The 17,166-nt window shown below is 47.0% G+C and overlaps 1 protein-coding gene across 6 annotated transcripts in view; it reads left to right on the top strand.

Annotated features, from left to right (window-relative positions):
• Galnt10 (polypeptide N-acetylgalactosaminyltransferase 10) overlaps positions 1–17,166 on the top strand; it is a 325,204-nt gene that overhangs the window by 177,742 nt on the left and 130,296 nt on the right. The gene's annotated exons all lie outside the window — the stretch shown is intronic.

Genomic DNA, 17,166 nt, shown 5'->3' with positions numbered 1-17,166 from the left:
TTATAGGTGGAGAAACAGAGGCCCAGAAGGGGAGGGTCCCAGTCTCTGGGTACTGGCCAGTAGGGCCGCACGCTGCAGGTGAGATCAGGGACCTCAGGAGGCTACTCAAGGTCTACATCACTGGAGAGTCTCCCTCAGGCTTCCTGTCCTTTAAGAGTGGAGGCCTCTGGACAGTGGACAGCATTTTTGCCCCACTCTGTATTCACCAAACAAGGAAAAATTTGTTGTCTCCCACTGTCTTGGTAGGATGGAGAGCAAGAGGTCCCCGGGCCATGACTTCTGTGAGTGTCACCCAAAGGAAATCTCTAGCCAAGGCTGGGGTCCCTACATGCATCCCCTGGCATTTCCTGAGGGTAGTACTGCTTACATTTCTTGCTGTTGCACAGTAATCGTCTTCCATGTCCAGCTGAAACTCACAAAAGAAGTTCCCATTACCTCGTTCATGTTGTGTCCCCAGAGTCTAGCACAGCACCTGGCACTTGATGGATGCTTCATGATTATTGTTCAGAAATGAATGAATTGAAACGGGGTGTGGTGGTATTACCCTTAATCCCAGCACTCGGGAGGCAGGAAGATAGCCAAGAAGAGTTCAAGGACAGCCTAGACTGCGCAGTGAGACTCTGTTTCAGAAAAAAAAGAAGGAATGAATGAATGAATGAACGATGAACCAACCTCAGACCTTTGACCCTTGCTGTATGCAACAGGAGTGGTAACTCAGTGACACACCTGCCCTACATGGGGACAGGTAAGATGAGACAGGAAGAAGAGCCGAGAGGGTGGGGGCCCATGAATGCGAAGCGATAGTTCGTGAGACTTACTGGCAGTTTTGTGAGGCCTTCGTTGTATTGTATTTAGTTCTCCTTGCCATGATTTTCCTGTGGCGGGGAACACATCGGAGCTGTCTACAGTGACATTAACTGGTAGTCTCCCGCCTAGAGTGTGAGACCCCTGATGTTTAGAGAAACCTCACAGGTACTCCTCTCCCTCCACATTCTCGGTTAGGAGGGCCCCAGAGAGGTTGCTCTGCCTTCCTGGTGTCGTACCGGGAATCCAGCTAAGCTGGGACTCGGTTTCCACCCCCTGATTCTGTCCTCCTCAGCTCGGAGTTCCTGTCACTGTCCCGCAGAGCCGTGGAGTGTTGGCGCCAGTCTGTGGCTTGAGGTGTGTCAGAGCCTACCACCGGGCGGGGCTGTGGGCACGTTCACCAGTGCTGTGTCCGGTGCAGTCGAGCGACCCCAGTCACCTCCAGCGCTGAAGACAGCAGCCCCGCAGGCAGGCCTCCCTGAGGGCCACTTGAAGGCTGCACCCCACTTCCCCAAGGCCCCAGCCACTTCCCCTCCCCCCCAGCTTGCCCTGTGGTCCTTCCCCTGAGCCCCCTGTTGGGCACAGCAAAGGCTGAAGTTGCTGAGGAGCATTTCTCAGTGAAAAGCCACAAGAGCCTTTTACCTGACACTCCCTGGAGCTGCATCCTAGGCCTCTAAGCTGTCAGTGTGATAGATGAGGTCACACCAGAATCTAGAATAAATCCCGAGCCAGGCGCAGTGGCACAGGCCTGTAGTCCCAGCACTTTGGGAGACTGAGGCAGGAGGATCACAAGTTCAAGGCCAATCTGGCAACCTAATGAGACCCAGTTCTCAATAGGAGAAAAAAAACAAACCAGAAGGGCTGGGGATGCACTCAATGTGAAGGCCCTGGGTTTAATTACCAGTACTGCAAAAATCGGTCTGTCTATCAGTTCCTTCCCTGAACTGGCCCCCTCTCCCCTTTTAGTGTTAACATCAGGAAAGGCAGAAGAAGGCTGGTGAAGTCATCCAGATTAAAGCAAACAAAGGATGCAAAATCTTTTTGGACCTTGGTTTGGGCAGAAATAGCTATGAGAGCAGTCTGGGGACAGGCAGTGCCACGTGCCGGCGAGGGTGTGAACAGTTGGAGCCCCGGATGGTGGAGGTGGGCCTGAGAGGCTGTTCGGCCGGCCGTCTGGGAAGGCAGTGAGCCAGCTCCCCCGAAGTCAGGCATGGAGCTACTGCACAACCAGCAGCTCCAGCCCAGCCACAGGCCCAAGAGAAACAGAAGCACAGGCCGCACAGCTGCTTGGCCATGCCTTTCCGTAGTAGTAAAAGGGAGAGAAGCCTCAGATGTCTGTCAGCTTATGAATGGATACACAGTCTGTGGTCTGTCCACAGTAGGGGCCATGAGCCAGCCATCAGCGGGGTGCAGTGCTGATCCGTGCTACAGCGTGGATGCACCTTGAAAGCACTATACTCAGTGAAAGAAGCCACGTGTGATGCCATCCCATTATGTGACATGTTCAGAAGGGGCAGATCCACAGATACAGAAAGAGGACACGTGGTGTCTCAGGGCTGAGACTCGGGGACATGGGGTGTGACCATCTAGTCCGTTATTTGAGCTGCTACTACAAAACGCTATAAACCACGTGGCTTAAAGTGTATGTATTTCTCGCATTTCGGGAGGCTGGGAAGTCTAAGGTCAAGGTTCCAGCAGACTCGCAGTCTAATGAGGGCCACTTTCCGGTTCATAGGTGGGGCCTTCTTGTAGCATCCTTGCCTGGTAAAGGGAAGGGCTCTCTAGAGTCCCTTTTACCAGGACACCAGTTCAAGCCCTCCTGACTTCAGTCACCTCTCACAGGCCCCACCTCCTCGTACTGTTAGCTCAGGGTAAGGATTTCAACATAGGAATTCTATTCTGACAAATAGTCCAGTTGTAGCATTGGTGATAGACCCAGGGTTTCTTCTGAGGATAATGAAAATAATCTTGAGTTAAGTAATGGTGATGTTTGCACAACTTTGTGAGAATATAAAAACCACTGAAGTGCACCCTTTAGAAGAATGCATTTTCTGTTGTGAATTATATGTCTGTTAAAAATAAATGTAAAGTAAGGCCGGGGATTTAGCTCAGTGCTTCCACCGCCTGCCTCGAAAATGCAAGGTCCCAAGTTCAATCCCCAGTACCCACCCCCCAAAAATAAATAAAATAAATGTAAAGTAATGTGGGGATCAGTGGGGAAATTTGAATATAGATGTCTGTCAGATAATAATTCATATCAGTGCTATAATGGAATTGTGACTTGAGGAGGACATGTTTTTGCTTGAGAGCTGCATGCTGAAGTACTTGGTGACCAAGTGTCACAATGTCTGTAACCTACTTTCACATGATTCAGTGAAAAACGCAGGGCAAATGTGGTGAAATAGCAACAATCAGTGAATCTAAGCAAAGGGCCCAGGGGTGTTCTTTTTACTATTCTTACAGCCATTCTGTTGAGATTATTCAAAACAGTAGGCTGGTACATAATAGGTCCACAAGGCGTTGAGGTGGAATTTGTAGAATACCAAGGGACAGAGAGAAGCCAAAGAGCTTTTGGCGGTCTGTCCAAGACAAGGCTAAATGAGCACTGTGTCAGCCTTCCTCTGACGAAACTGATTCCGTTGCTGAGCAGTGCAGACCCCCATCACTGTCTCAGGGGGAGCCTGGAACCCAGAGCCCAGGACTGGGGCTCCTCATGCTGACTGTGAAAGAGGGGGCTTTCTGCTGACCTCCTGTGGGCCAGAAATGATGGCCAGTGGGACCGACAGCCCCGGTTCCCTTCCCGACCCACCTCCAGACTACGGAGGACAGCAGTGGCCAGATGCTCTTTCCTGTCCTCTAAGGGAGACACTGAAACAGCCAGCAAGTGTGATTTGTAGAGAGAAAGATTTCTCAGTGAGTTTTCTAACCCTCACATGTTCCCCCCTTGTTGCAATATTTATATTTTGGGAAGGGCTCTAGGGAGCCTTGTGGAACTTGTCTGTAGTTTTCTGTCCTCATGCCCCAAATAAGAAAAAACTCAACACACTGTCAGGCAGACTTTAGATTCGTGGGGGAGAATCTGGCCAGATCTCTTCCAGAACAAATAGTGAAACCAGCAGTCAGTGGGGTCCGGTCTGAAAGGGACCTCGGAGCTTCTTCCTTTCTCCAGTGGTGACAGGGGCTTCCACAGAAAAACTCACTCCTTTCATCCTAACACCCACCCAGAGAATACAGGCAGGAGCATCGGCAGCAGCCTAAACCCCAACAACTGCTTTTACAGGGCGGGCTGATTTTTCAGTGAGCAGATTTGCTATGAATTTATAGAGTGTTTTGATTCTAAATTCACAGTGTGCATCTTTAATGGCTCCAAGTTTGGATAATTTTATGCTGTTTATATCGTAGCAGCAATGGTTTATGCATATTTCTCAAGTTATTACCCTCCTAGGAGAAGAGTGAACAGCCTCCTTTTAGAAAAGATGGTCCCGTATGCCCTGGTTCACTGCCCCTCTCCTCAGAGATCACTTTGCATAGCAGTGTCAGGGATGCAGGACGACGGGATGAAACACCCGCCCCTGTGTGCAGGCAGGCGGGACTTGGGGTTTCTGGAGCCCCTTGCCTGGCTCCCAGATGGCCTTGAATTTGAAAATCACTGGTTGGGCACTTTGCAGTCACCTAGTGTTTTTCTATTGAGACCTTTTCCAATCTTTATTTTTTTTAAAAAAGTTGCCCACCCTCTTTTACTCCATCAAGAAAGAAATTTGTTAACATGCAACCTGAACTTTTAAAAAAGGAATCAGGGGGCTGAGGATTTAGCTCCGTGGCTCCGCCTCCTGCCTCGCAAGCGGAAGGACCCGAGTTCGATCCCCAGTACCAAAAAAAAAAAAGAAAAGGAATCAAGAATTTTCTTTCTGGGAGTCCTGCCTGAGGGGATAATCATAAATGTGAGTGTCCTACACATAGAAAGTTCATTGAAACTTTATTTTTTTATTGCAGTAAAATATATGTAACATGGGAAAAAGGGTTTAATAGCAGAAAACTAGAGGCAGTTATGCAGGAATGGGCTGTAATGCCTTCTGAAAATACTCGCAAAGAATTTTTATTAACAGGACGTTTCTCTTGACATCTGATAGGTCAGGAAAGCTGGTTTCAGGCCTCCGACTAGGTCTTCAGGTTTCAGACACATGTACTGAAACCAGACAAAAGGGCTAACCATGGAGCTATTATCATCAGTGGTGACCAGCAGATGGTGAGATGGTGGAAGATTTCTTTCATTGATTTTTTTATTTTGCTGAGTTAGTTGTAGTTTTCATATGAGGTTATGAGTTACAGAGAGATCTGTGTACTTTATCTCAGTTTCCCATAGGGAATTTTAATTTCTTCCTTTGTACTTTCCTCTTTTTCCACTTAATCTTCAGTGAGGGAAAAAGTAAATTAAAGAGTCGAGGGCTGTCATTCTTGAAAAGCGTACACACAGCTTACCCTTCCTTCTGGAGCACTGGCCCCAAAGTGTGGTGTCTCCTTTCCCTGCGTACCACGGCTTATTGCCTGGCGTTTGGTCCACTGAAGGCTTAGCGCCTTCTGCTACTCTTGGGCCCCTTGCCTGGGTGGGGCACTCGCACACAGATCCTGCTGGATAAACAAGGTGCACCTCCTCAAAGCCTCAGGTTTACTCAGACTGCTTGGAGAAAAGAAAAAACAAACTAATGTCTCTGTTTTTTGCCTTGCCGAGAATGAAACGCAGGGCCTTTGCACTGAGCCACATCCCTGGCCTGTTATAATTGTTGTGGTTGTTGTTATTTTTGTTTTGAGACAAGATCTCACTAAGCTGCTAGGTTATTAAATTGCTCAGGCTGGGCTTGAACTTAAAATATTCCTGCCCTGCTTCAGACTCCAAGGGTGTTGAGATTCCAGACATGTACCACCACACCTGGCTCTGTAATTGTTTTTATTAAAATAAAATTAGGGGGCCGAGGATTTAGCTCAGTGGTTCCAGCCCCTGCCTCGCAAGTGAAAGGTCCCAAGTTCAATCCCTGGTACCAAAAAAATAAATAAAATATAATAAAATTAGTATAAAACTTGTAAATTCTGGAGGATAAAGTAAGATTTGAGATGTGAGTTGAATATGTAAAGCAAAGCAGGGTAGCTATGGCTACTTGGGGTCAAAAGTTTCTCAGATGTCCCCACTCTGACCATTTCCCTTCCTCTGGGGTGAGTGGCAGGAGTTGAGGGCAGCAGCAAGTGTGAGGGACACTGTAAGGAGACATCCAGAAAAGTGCTTCTGGGATTGAATTAGGTGGTCTCCTGCTTTGGCTGCTTTGTTGTCCCCAGCAGGGTGGAAGGTGGAAGTGAGAGAACACAGCGCATCTTGGGAAATCTGGTGAAGAGGATGGCTGTTTAAAAAAGCATTCAGGTTTCCCTTTTGGCTTAGTGCTCATGGCTCCAGGAAGGCGTGCCCCCCTCCCCCAGGGAATCGGCCCCGTCCTGATCTCTGGGTGGGCCTGGGAGAATTGGCTCACCTCTCGGTCACCTTTTCCTTGCCCACAGAATGAGAGGTTCAGAGCCATCTAGTATGTAATGCTCCCAGGCTCCCGAACGCCTTGCACCTCATTGAAAGTGTACAATGATCCTGCAAGAATTTTAACATTCTTAGAAATTAGTCTTTACTGATTTGGGTATCTCTGTCCCTTCATGGTGAACCTTGATGTCAATACTTCTCTTTTGCTATTAAAAAAAAAAAAAAGCACATCTGTAGAAACTGATTAACATGATTCTCTTTTTTTCCCCCTTTCCCCTGAAGATTATCTTGGGGATGTCAAAAACACTTTTTATAGGCAGGTTGGTCTTTTACAAGACATGTGTTTACAAAGCATGAAATTAACATTTTTGCATAGAGCCAAATAATTGCTGATAACATGGTGACTTTAGTAGCAGGTTTGCAGCTTGAGCAGTTATTAGAAAGGTCAGATGCTACATGCAGTAAGGCAGTTAGCAGACTCCATCACCAAAGTACTTAGCCAAGCACTCCGTGATGGAGCAGCACCTTCCCCCAAAGGTGTTTACCCCTGACATTGGTCCAGACATCAGCACAGCAGTTGACCTTGAGGTCCCCGGAACATCACAGTGCTACAGCAGCCTCAGGCTCCTACGAGGTTGGCTAAGGAGATTCAGTGTCCAGCACCTTCCTCCTCAGAAGAGGAGGCCCTCACCCAGGCTAAGGAACACCAGATGGCAACATCTGCGGGGAAGAGACAGTAGCAGGGGTCAGCTTTGGGGACGTTTAGGTGACCCTTAACTTCATGAAGGTGTTAAGAGAATATTAGATTAATTCAGAAAAGCCCATACAAGGAGGCAAATTGGTATGCAATTGTGGACTTGAATTCTTCCTGTCAATGTTAGGTGCAGTAAGAGATCGAGCCTGACTTACCAGTGTTTGGATAGTACAGACTTCTTTCGCATTCATATAGAGTTCAGATTGGACTCCAGTGTATACTCAGGAGCACCCCAGAAGGGAGAGGGAAGGTGAGAAGGAGCTGAGGTTCTTGAGGGGTCCCCAGGGAACTTACTGAAATGTGTTTTGGAAAATACTGTGCAGAATCTGGGGAGCCCTGGTCCCTTTGTGGCTCAGGGCCAAGAGTGTGTGGGAAGAGAGCTCTCCTCCGCCATGCTCACCCCTCCAGAAGTGTGGACTCTACAACAGAGGGGACAAGCAGATGTTTGAGATGTCTTCCGCTGGCTGGCTGGGATCAAGTTTTGCGGAGTTGCAAGCATGAGAGCCAAGAAGACCTCGGTTCAAATCTCGGCTTTACCACTGTACAACTGTGGTCTTGGGCCAGTGATTTAACACTTGTGAAATCTTAGCCGCTATCTGTAACCTTACTTGCAAACAAGCCTATCCACTGAGAAGGAATTCCAGGCACAACACATGTATGCACCCATCTGTGCATTCATTTGGTGTGTTCAGCTAATATTTACTGAGCACGTGTATGTGTCTACTGCCCCACTGAGTTTGGGGAAGTCACGTGTTAGGGTGAACCAAAACAGATGATGCCCTGCTGGAGCTTATAGTTCAGGAGCAGATGCACTCGTTACATAATCCCTCCAAATAAAAGCCTACTTTTCTGTTTTGTTCGGAAGGATAGGACTGTACTGTGATTGTCAGTGGACAGGGAAGACGTCCCAGGGGAGATAGCCTCTGAGATGCAGTGTGAAGTGAATTTTGGTGGAGTAGGAACCATGTGACAAGTGTGTGAGGAGGAAATCGCTTGTGCAAAGGCCCTGTGGTAGGAGAAAATGAGGTAGATTTGAGGGACCTGAGAAAGTGACGAGAGCTCTCAGACGACAGCGAGCATGGTACCGATGGGCTGGAGTGGTCGGCAGAGGCTGGGCCGTGCAGAACCTTGTGAGCCTGTTAAAAAGTTTGGTTTCATCCTAAGAGCAATGGAAGCCATCAGAATAGTTCAAAGGGGTTTCAAATTATTATTAAGCTCAGTAAATGTTAGTTATTATTGTTCCTTTCCATAAACATTTATGCTACATCCTAACATTATTTGTTCTCACTGGATATTATGAATATATAATTTTAAAACACACACAATCCTGCTGATCTATTTGGTATTCTAAAAGCAAGGTCTGTAATGCAGTCCTCTAGAACCGCTGGGCCTATTGTGATGTGCCCGCTCGTGCATGTGTTATCAGAAGGACACTAAAAGCAGCCTGGACTCCAGCCAGAAAGGTGAGCTGTCAGTACTGGAGCAGGGCCAGCTGGCCATGGCTGGGGCCAGCAGACTTGGTGGCTGGCTGAGCCAGATAGGCTTCCGTGGTCCAGGCCAAGCTGCTGCCAGGGCTCCAACAGTGAGCGGATGTAGACGCTTGGCAGAGAAAGCCTAGCATGGCTGAAGCAGATAGGACCTCAGCACTGCAGAGTCTGGGTGTCCCTGGGCCGGGAGCTCAGGCCTGGCTTAGTGGGGGCAGGAGGGACTGGGCTGAGAGCCACAACACCACTGGGCAGCCCTTGGTGACACCTTTCCTTCCTTGAAGGAAGAAGGAGAGTCTGGGCCCTAAACCTTGTACAGGAAGTGCAAATGAGGGTGCCGACCCTACCATCAGAACCTTGGCAGAGGCCAGGCATTCCCCAAAGTCAGGTGGCTTGGCCGAAGCTTCCTGGGGGTCGGGTCATCAGGACTTTCAGGATGTATTTGATTCATCCCTGTGTGATAGCACTTCATGCACCTAGTCAGCACCTGGCTTACAGCTGGGGCTTCTAGCACTACTGCCCGACTGAGCATCCATTTCATGTCCTTCAGCCTTTGGCCACTCATCTGTCTTCTGTCGTGAGCCCTGAGGTCGGAGCAGTGCGGTCTGTGTCCCTCTTACACACTGCTGCCTCTCTTGTATTGCTGTTGGGGAGCCCAGTGTAGAGTTTGCTAAGTCACATGTTATGGGGAGCTAGACCTGCTGCCCTGCCCTTCTGGAGCCTGTAGTTCACACTTAGCACCATTCTGCATGGGGACCAGGGTGGGGCCAGGCTGTAGGAGGCCTGGACCGGCAGGCCCACAGGCCTGATAGATAATCAGCAGCCATAGACAGCTGCAATCCTGGGTTGGCTCCACTGTGACCCAGTTCAGAGGACAGTGGTGGCCTCTTGCATATGGGTGTGGCCCTCCATGGTCGCCAGATGCTTTCATCAACATGTTCTCCTTTGATCCTCTCATCAACTGGGTGAGATGGGACTGCAGAGCTTGAGAAACAGGGGCACGATCTGTCAGTGTCCCTTGTGAAATCACAGCTCCAGCATACCAAGTCACCAGTTGGGGTTAATCTTCTGGGAACAGCTGTTCCTTCAAAGAAAGATAACATGGATAGGTGACCTGGGAGGAAACGGTGGTCTGGAGAAACACTTTCATCCCACAACGAGGGTGGGGCTCAGTGTGGAATGGACGGTGGTGGTGGAAGGGTCTAACAAGAGAGTCATAGTCTGCTTGAGACAGCTCTCCTACATTCAGGCTTTCCAAATTCAAATTCAGGGGATTTGAGAGGTGTGGGCCCAACTGTCTGTCTCTCTGTCTGTCAGTCATATTCTGTGTCCATTTCTATCTGGCAGGGGAGCTGAAGTTAATATGTCTACAAATCCTGTGTCCTTTGAGCCCTTACCAGTTTCAGACGGTAGCCCAGCGAGTGCCCCTTGTCCAGTCGTCTGACCCCTCCAGGAAGCGAAAGTGCACACTACAGTGGAAGCCACAGCTGCGGGTAGAGCGCTGCCTCAAGTTCAGGTCAACCCACAGAGCGTGTTCTTAGACACGGCAGCATGAGGAGGAGAGGCGCCCCCCTCCCCCGGCTCCTTCCTCTTTAATTTTTAACTGTGAAAAATGAAACAGGGCCCTTCACACGACACAGCTATTTTCTGAGGTCTCATGCCTCCCTTCTGAATGGCCCAAATAATATAACTTATAATTATGCTTCGCCTGGCAGCCTTTTTGGCCTTCTGAGCGGTAGCTGAAATTCCTTGGCAAGGGAATGCCATGAGAAGGAGCCCTGCTAAGTGGAACTCTGTGGTGGTCTTTCTCCCCACGCTGCCCTCCAGAGCTGCCTCCCACAGCACTCGGTCTTCCCACCCAGAAGTGCTCCCCAGATTCCTCACTGAGTCCAGGGGCCCAGGGAGGCTGTGCCTGCCTGAGGGAGGCCAGAGGGAGCAGCCCAGTGCGAGTACTCAAGGTAAACAGGGGCCTGATTCGTGGTGGCTTCGACTCTAGTCAGGTAACCTAGGCAACGGCAGGGAGACTGCACCACTGTTGACAAGTGACATGGGATTAATTTCTTCCCGGATCTCCAGCTTTCTCTGGGATTCACAGTACCCTCCACGAGCCCTGAGAAGGAGAAATCGGTAGCGCTCTGCTGGGATTGCTCGTGCAGGCTTTGTCTCTTTTAGGGATCCAGTGGGGCTGATGGAAGACACAGATATGAAGTCCAAGGCCATGTGGTCAAAGGCAACTCAGCAGCCTTTAGTTTAGGAAGCTGAGGAAATTCCCCGAAGGCATAGGGTGGCCAGCGTTATTTTCCTATGCCAGCTTTCAGTTCAGTTTCCTCATCCATGAAATAGGGATAGTAGTAATAGCACCACCTTCATGGCTTGTGGCTAAGTTAAGGACTGGGAATTATCTAGCATGGGGCTGGCACATAGGGAGCCCAGAGAATGTTGGCCCCCTAGGAGGGAAGGCAGCTCCGATGCTGTGTCTCCTTCCATGCTCTTTGCTGCTAGGCATGAAATGGGCTCCACCTGGAGGAAATCTGAAGCGTCTAGAAGTGGGAATGGGGGCTCTAGATGGGGAACCCAAGAGAATAACTGAGGCATGGCAGGCAGGAAGTACACTCGGGAAGTATGGGCAGGGACCCGAGGGCAGGAGAGTGGTGGAGAGGCTGGTACTGCACCCAGTGAGGCACCCCAGCTGTGGGAGGTGTTGCCCCTCATTGTAGGATGCTGGTCCAAGCCTGAGGCTCCTGAATCGGCCCAGTCTGCAGTGGGGTGTGCACTTCATGGCCTCCTGCTCCTGGCTGGGACCTGGGTCAGTGCCGAAAACCTGATTCTGGTTTTCTTTCTCTGCCATGTAGAACAAAGATCATGGGAGACAGACTCACAGGAAAAGACACAGACTATTCCCATTCAGGTAGTGAGGCCAGCAGATACACGGTATGTGGTTTCTGATGCTGTGTGTAGGCTGGCGAGACAGTCTGCATGCACTCTGAAACATTCTGAGATTTTTTTCAGGTTATAAAGGAAAAGAGAAATGCTAGGAGCAAAAACGTCTAGTAAATAGCATGAGGCCTGGCTAAATAGTCTCAGACAAGCCAGCCACTGAATCTCAGTTTTCTTATTGCAAATTCTGGAAGGAATACACACACACACACACACACACACACACACACACACACACACACACACGAATGTTAACAGTGGATATCTCTAGGTCATGAGACTAGGATTTGGGAGTGAAGAGGTTTTATTTTCCATTGTATACACGTTTGATTGAGTCTTTCACCATTTGCCATTATTATTTTTATAATTGCAAATCAAATTATAGGGTTTGCCTTTCAGAAATGCAACGAAGGGGTTGGATTAGCTCAATGGTTTCCAAGCTTGTTTTTTTAAGCAGTGAAATACTTTTCACATAATCTTACTTGAAAGCCTAATTAATGTATAACAAAGAAGAAATCAGAGGCCCTTGTGCTGGGACTCCCCCTCCAACTCCCAGTTGCAGTATCTCCAAGGGATCCATTGAACATAGTTTGAAAATAATGGGTTTAAATGATGTCTTTTGGGCCCTTTTTTGCCTGTTCAGTTCTATGACTTCTGGTTATCAAAAATAAATAAATAAATAAATAAACAAACAAACAAACTAGGGCATTGGAGCCTGAGGTCCTGGCAATTGCTTACAGAGCAATAGCTGCAGACTGCCTCCGGTCCTGGGGGGAGCCAGCGGATGGCACAGGCGGTGTTACTCAGAATCTGGGGGACAGGAAACAGGTCAACCTTGGATTGCTTCTCCTGGGCTAAAATGATAGAGAAAACTTACGAGGCAGATTTTACAACTTGGATCTGAACCTGGGGCTTTGACAGGCAGAATGCTAAGGGGACAGTGAAATGGAAAGAGGTGGTAGAAACCCATTCACCTTGGAAAAATGTGCTTATGAACACAAGGGTGCTGCCTACTTACACCATCATCGCAATGAGTTATTTAGCTTCTCAAGTCTGTAAAGTCTTCCTAAGACTGTTAAAAAGATTAAATGAGATTGATTGTACATCTGAATGTTTGGTTTTGGGCCTTGCCCACAGTAGGAGCTCAGTAAATGTTGGTTGTCATTGTCATCAACCCCATTATCAAATTCCTGGACGACTCTGATAGTGGCCTTGTTACCTTTTCCGGTGTACTCTTGGTAAAGACTGTAACCTCTCAGGACTGTAATTTAGAGGTGTTCACCCAGCGCAGGAATCTCCTACAGACATGTTTATTTATCCAACATAATATGTTACAAATCAAGAAAATAGTCCCTAGAAATCTGAAATGTTGAGCTTCTCTTTTAAAAATGAGCATTCACTTCTATTGGCTCTCACTTGGTAACAGTTGGCTGGTGCTAGGGTGGCAGTTTCCTGCCCCCCAGCAACATGGCCGTGTCCTGTATTGATCTGCCTTCTCTCTGCATTGTCTTATACCTCACAGTCTTTGTTACTTTCTCACTACTGGGACGAAATACCCAACACCCCACAACTTAAAGGAGGAAGGGTTTGTTTTGGCTCACAGTTTCAGAAGTTTCAGTCCATGGTTGGCTGGCTCATATGCAGAAAGAGCATAGTGGAAGGGCCTGGCAGAGGAAACCTGCTCACATCATGATGGCTAGGAGACCGAGAAGGGAGCAGCCAGGGAGAAAGATGTCTCCTTCCAGGTCACATCCCCAGTGACCCACCTCTTCTGGCCAGGCCCCACCTCCTAACAGCACACTCAGCTGCTGAACTCATGAGTGGACAGAGATCCCCACTCTTGATTGACACGTGGAAAGGTCCTAGAAGAACATGAACAGAAGACTGTATTGCCACTAGCTTTGGAAAATGTCATCTATCATACTGCTGAGAGGAGTATTCGTCTTCTGTTACTGTGTAACAAGTTAGCATAAATTTTGAGGCTTAAAACCATATACGTGTATTGGCTCAGACTTTTATATGGTCATGAGTTCAAGCGGACCCAACTGGCTTCTCTGCTTAGGGTCTTATAAGGTCAAAATCTTGTAAGACCTTGTCTGGATTCTCTAGGGAAGAATCGAATTCTAGGCTTTTTCCAGTTGTTGGCAGAACTCAATCCTTACGGTTGTACCATTGAGGTCCTTAGTGATTTTCAGCGTGGGCTGTTCCACGCTCCTCAAGGCTACTCACACATGGCCCCCTCGATCTACAAAGCCACAGTGCCGCATCCTTAATGAACCTGAATTCTGTGATGCCACATCAAATTCTTCTCTACTCGTTGAATTCTTTTTACTTCCTGTTATACTGCCAGTTGGTGAGAGCGCTTGGCTTTCTGTGTGTGATTAGGTTAAGGTGACCTGGACGGTTTCCTCCCGCCCTATAACATACTATAACTGCAGGAGTGATAGCCCATCATACTCCCAATTCCATCCACATCCGGAGGGAGGGGATAGTAAAAGGATGAAGGCCATCGGAAGTCATTCTCTGAATTTTACGTATCATGGATGGTTTCGTTCTCAGTGAGTTGAAAACTGCACAGTGCTTCTTCATCACAGGTCATTTAAAGACAGTGGTTTCTAGTCCAGGAGGAGGGAAGGACATGTCTGCAAACACCTATAATGTAAGACCTCACATACTAATGCCCAAGAGAGAAAAGTAGAGAGGGTGCAGTGGGAGAGAAGGTTATTTTTAAGTGGAAGTGCGTTAAGGATGTGGTTTCTGAACTGGGCCTCAGAAAACAGGTGTGGTGTGGATCTTTAAAAGATGAGGTGGGGGACAGGATTCAGAGAGTTCTGTTTCTACTTGGGCACCTTTGGGTGTAAACACAGAATTGAACTGAATTCTAAGGTTATTTTATCGCTTCTTTCTTTACAAACCATGCTTTGTAAAAAAACAAAACTACTCCAAAGCTCGGTGACTTCAAACAACCACCATGTTTTCTTGCTCACAGTCGCAGGTCAGGCCAGTGGGTGGCTCGCCCAGCCTCAGCTGTGCTCACTCACACACCTCTGGTCAGCTGTGAGTGGCTGGAGACTGCTATCTCGTCTGACCCTTTTATGTCTGGGACTCAGCTGTCTGTCAAGGTCCAGGCTGCCCTCAGTCCTTTTCCACCTGTCTCATCCACTTGCCTCTCACATCTTTCTAGCATACTAGGCTGGGCTTGTTCTTATAGAGGAAGCAGAAAAACAAAAGAAGAAGGCAGAAGAGTAAAGGTGTCTGAAGATTAGGCTCGAAGCTGGCACACTGTCCATCTGCCTCATTCTTTTGGCTGAATCAAGTCACGAAGCCAGTCCTGCTTCCAAAGGTGAGCAACCAGACTGCACTCTCCATAGGAGAAGCTGTACAGTGCCATCATGAAGCCAGGGATACAGGGAGGGGTGGAAGGTGGGGGATACTTCCAACCAATCAGCCACATTCTTTCTGAGAAAGTTTCCTAAATTCTCTATAATAAAAGAACTTCAAATACATGGTGTCTCAAGCTAAGCCAAGGTTTTTAGAGAAAATTCCATGTGAGAAACCACTTAGAAAATGTGAAGTGATCCCTCTACCAGAGTTGTAAAACACCAGCTTTAAAGAATGGTGTACACTCTTTGTGAGTTGAAGACAATAAAAGAATATTTCATCCTTTAGCATCCAGCCCCATGCCCCTCTGCACATGGTTCCCAGGACCATTTTTCTGGGAGAAGAATTCATGGTACTTCTGCCAGGCCCTAGTAGCAATTTTAAAATGGAATGATCTCAAATCTGGCCTCTATCGTAGATAGAAGCCATTGTGTTTTATGACATTCCCTGAAGCGCCTAACCAGTAGCACTTACACAATAAGCGTGTACTAGATAAGTAGGTAATGGATGAATGACTGGGTGAGTTGACAGATGCTGCAGAAGCTCCCTGATGTTTCCTTTAGAAAATGCTTTATTATCGTGGATTTTATTTCCTGCCTTCCAGGTTAGGAAATCGCCAGATAGTTCTGTCCTGGCTACATGCTCAAAGTCAACAGCAGCAACAAAAACTAGATTGCACATTGTTGAGGGGAGAAAACATGTTGCATCCTTTCTCATAAACCCTGTAATTAGTAACAGCAGAGCAGGGTCCACGAGTTCCCTAGGGTGCTGATCGTTCTATTGGGTGGCAGCAGGTGGGTGGGGTACTAATAGCCAAGTGAATTTGTGAATGCTAGGTGAAACAAGTTAGACAGCTTTCTTCTTTGTGGGCCTGCAGAGAGCCTTTAATATGTTAAGATATATTGTGAATCACCAGAAACACGGTAGAATATGGAAGGGTTGAAAACTGGAAGGATTACCTTTTTAAGGAGGGAAGTATAATTTGTCCTTGTAAAAAAGAAAAAAGTATATATCGTAATAGTTATGATGTTTGCTATTCGTAAAGTATACAATTTCTGGCATTAAATACTTTCACGGCGCTGTGCAGCCATTGCCATTATCTGTAACTCCCATTTTGTCTTTCTAAAAAATAGTTCCCAATATTAAAAACTCCCTTTAAACAAGAATTCCCCTTTCTACTCTCCTTATTTTGTGGTAACCTCCATTCTACTTTCTGTCTCCGACTTTGCTTATACCAGATACTGCGTATACGAGGAATCTTACTATATGTCCTGTTCTTTGCTTATTTCACTATGCATAATATTGTCAAAGTTCACCTATTTTGTAATATATATCAAAACGCTATTCCTTTTATGGCTGAATAGTAGCCCATTGTATGTATGTGATACATCTTGTTTATATTTTCCTTTGAATTGTTTCTCCTTTTGGCTGTTGTGAATAACACTGATATGAATATTGGTATACAAACATCTGAATCCCTGCTTTCAATTTTTAAAAATATATATCTAGGGCTGGGGATTTAGTTCAGTGGCACCATACCTGCCTTGCAAGCTCAAGGTCCTGAGTTCGATCCCCAGTACCAAAAAAAAATAGATAGATAGATAGATAGATAGATAGATAGATAGATAGATAGATAGACAGACATATAGAGAGAGACATATCTAGGTGTGGAATTGCTGAATCATATGGCTCTGTGTTTAGTCTTTTGAGAAACCCCAAAATTTTCCACAGCAGCTGTACCATTTTGCATTCCCCGCACCCCAGCAATGTACAAGAGTTGCAGTGTCTACACTCATATCCTCACTAGCACTTGTTATTTTCCATTCTTTAAAGAATAGCTATTCTGGTGGGTATAGAATCTTTCAAGGTGGTTTTGATTTGCATTTCCCCAATGCTAACTCTTAAGAGCTCTTCATGCATTCTGAATGTAAGTCCTTCATCAAATATTTGCTTCACAAATACATCCTTGCAGTCCATGGCTGGCTCTTTGAAGCCAAAACCTTTTGGTTGTAAGGAATTCCAATTTTGTACATATTTCCTTGTATAAAGTTACAGTTTTGCCTCTTACGTTTATATGCATGATCCATTCTAAGTTATTTTGTACATAGTGTGAAATAAAGACTGAAGTGGGGTTTTTTTGCCATATAGATACATAATTATTCCACCATCATTTGTTAAAAATACTTTTTTACCTATTAAATTTCCTTAGCACCTTTGTTTAACATTGATGGACCAATTTCTGGGCTCTACTCTGCTCCACTGATCACTTATCAATTCTTACTTGAGTACCA

Source organism: Heterocephalus glaber, unplaced genomic scaffold, assembly GCF_053883595.1.
Source record: "Heterocephalus glaber isolate CG9 unplaced genomic scaffold, H.glaber_assembly_v1.0 deba00001606, whole genome shotgun sequence".
Taxonomy (NCBI): domain Eukaryota; kingdom Metazoa; phylum Chordata; class Mammalia; order Rodentia; family Bathyergidae; genus Heterocephalus; species Heterocephalus glaber.
Note: the sequence above shows the minus strand (reverse complement) of the source record. Positions and strands in the feature narration are given on the sequence as shown.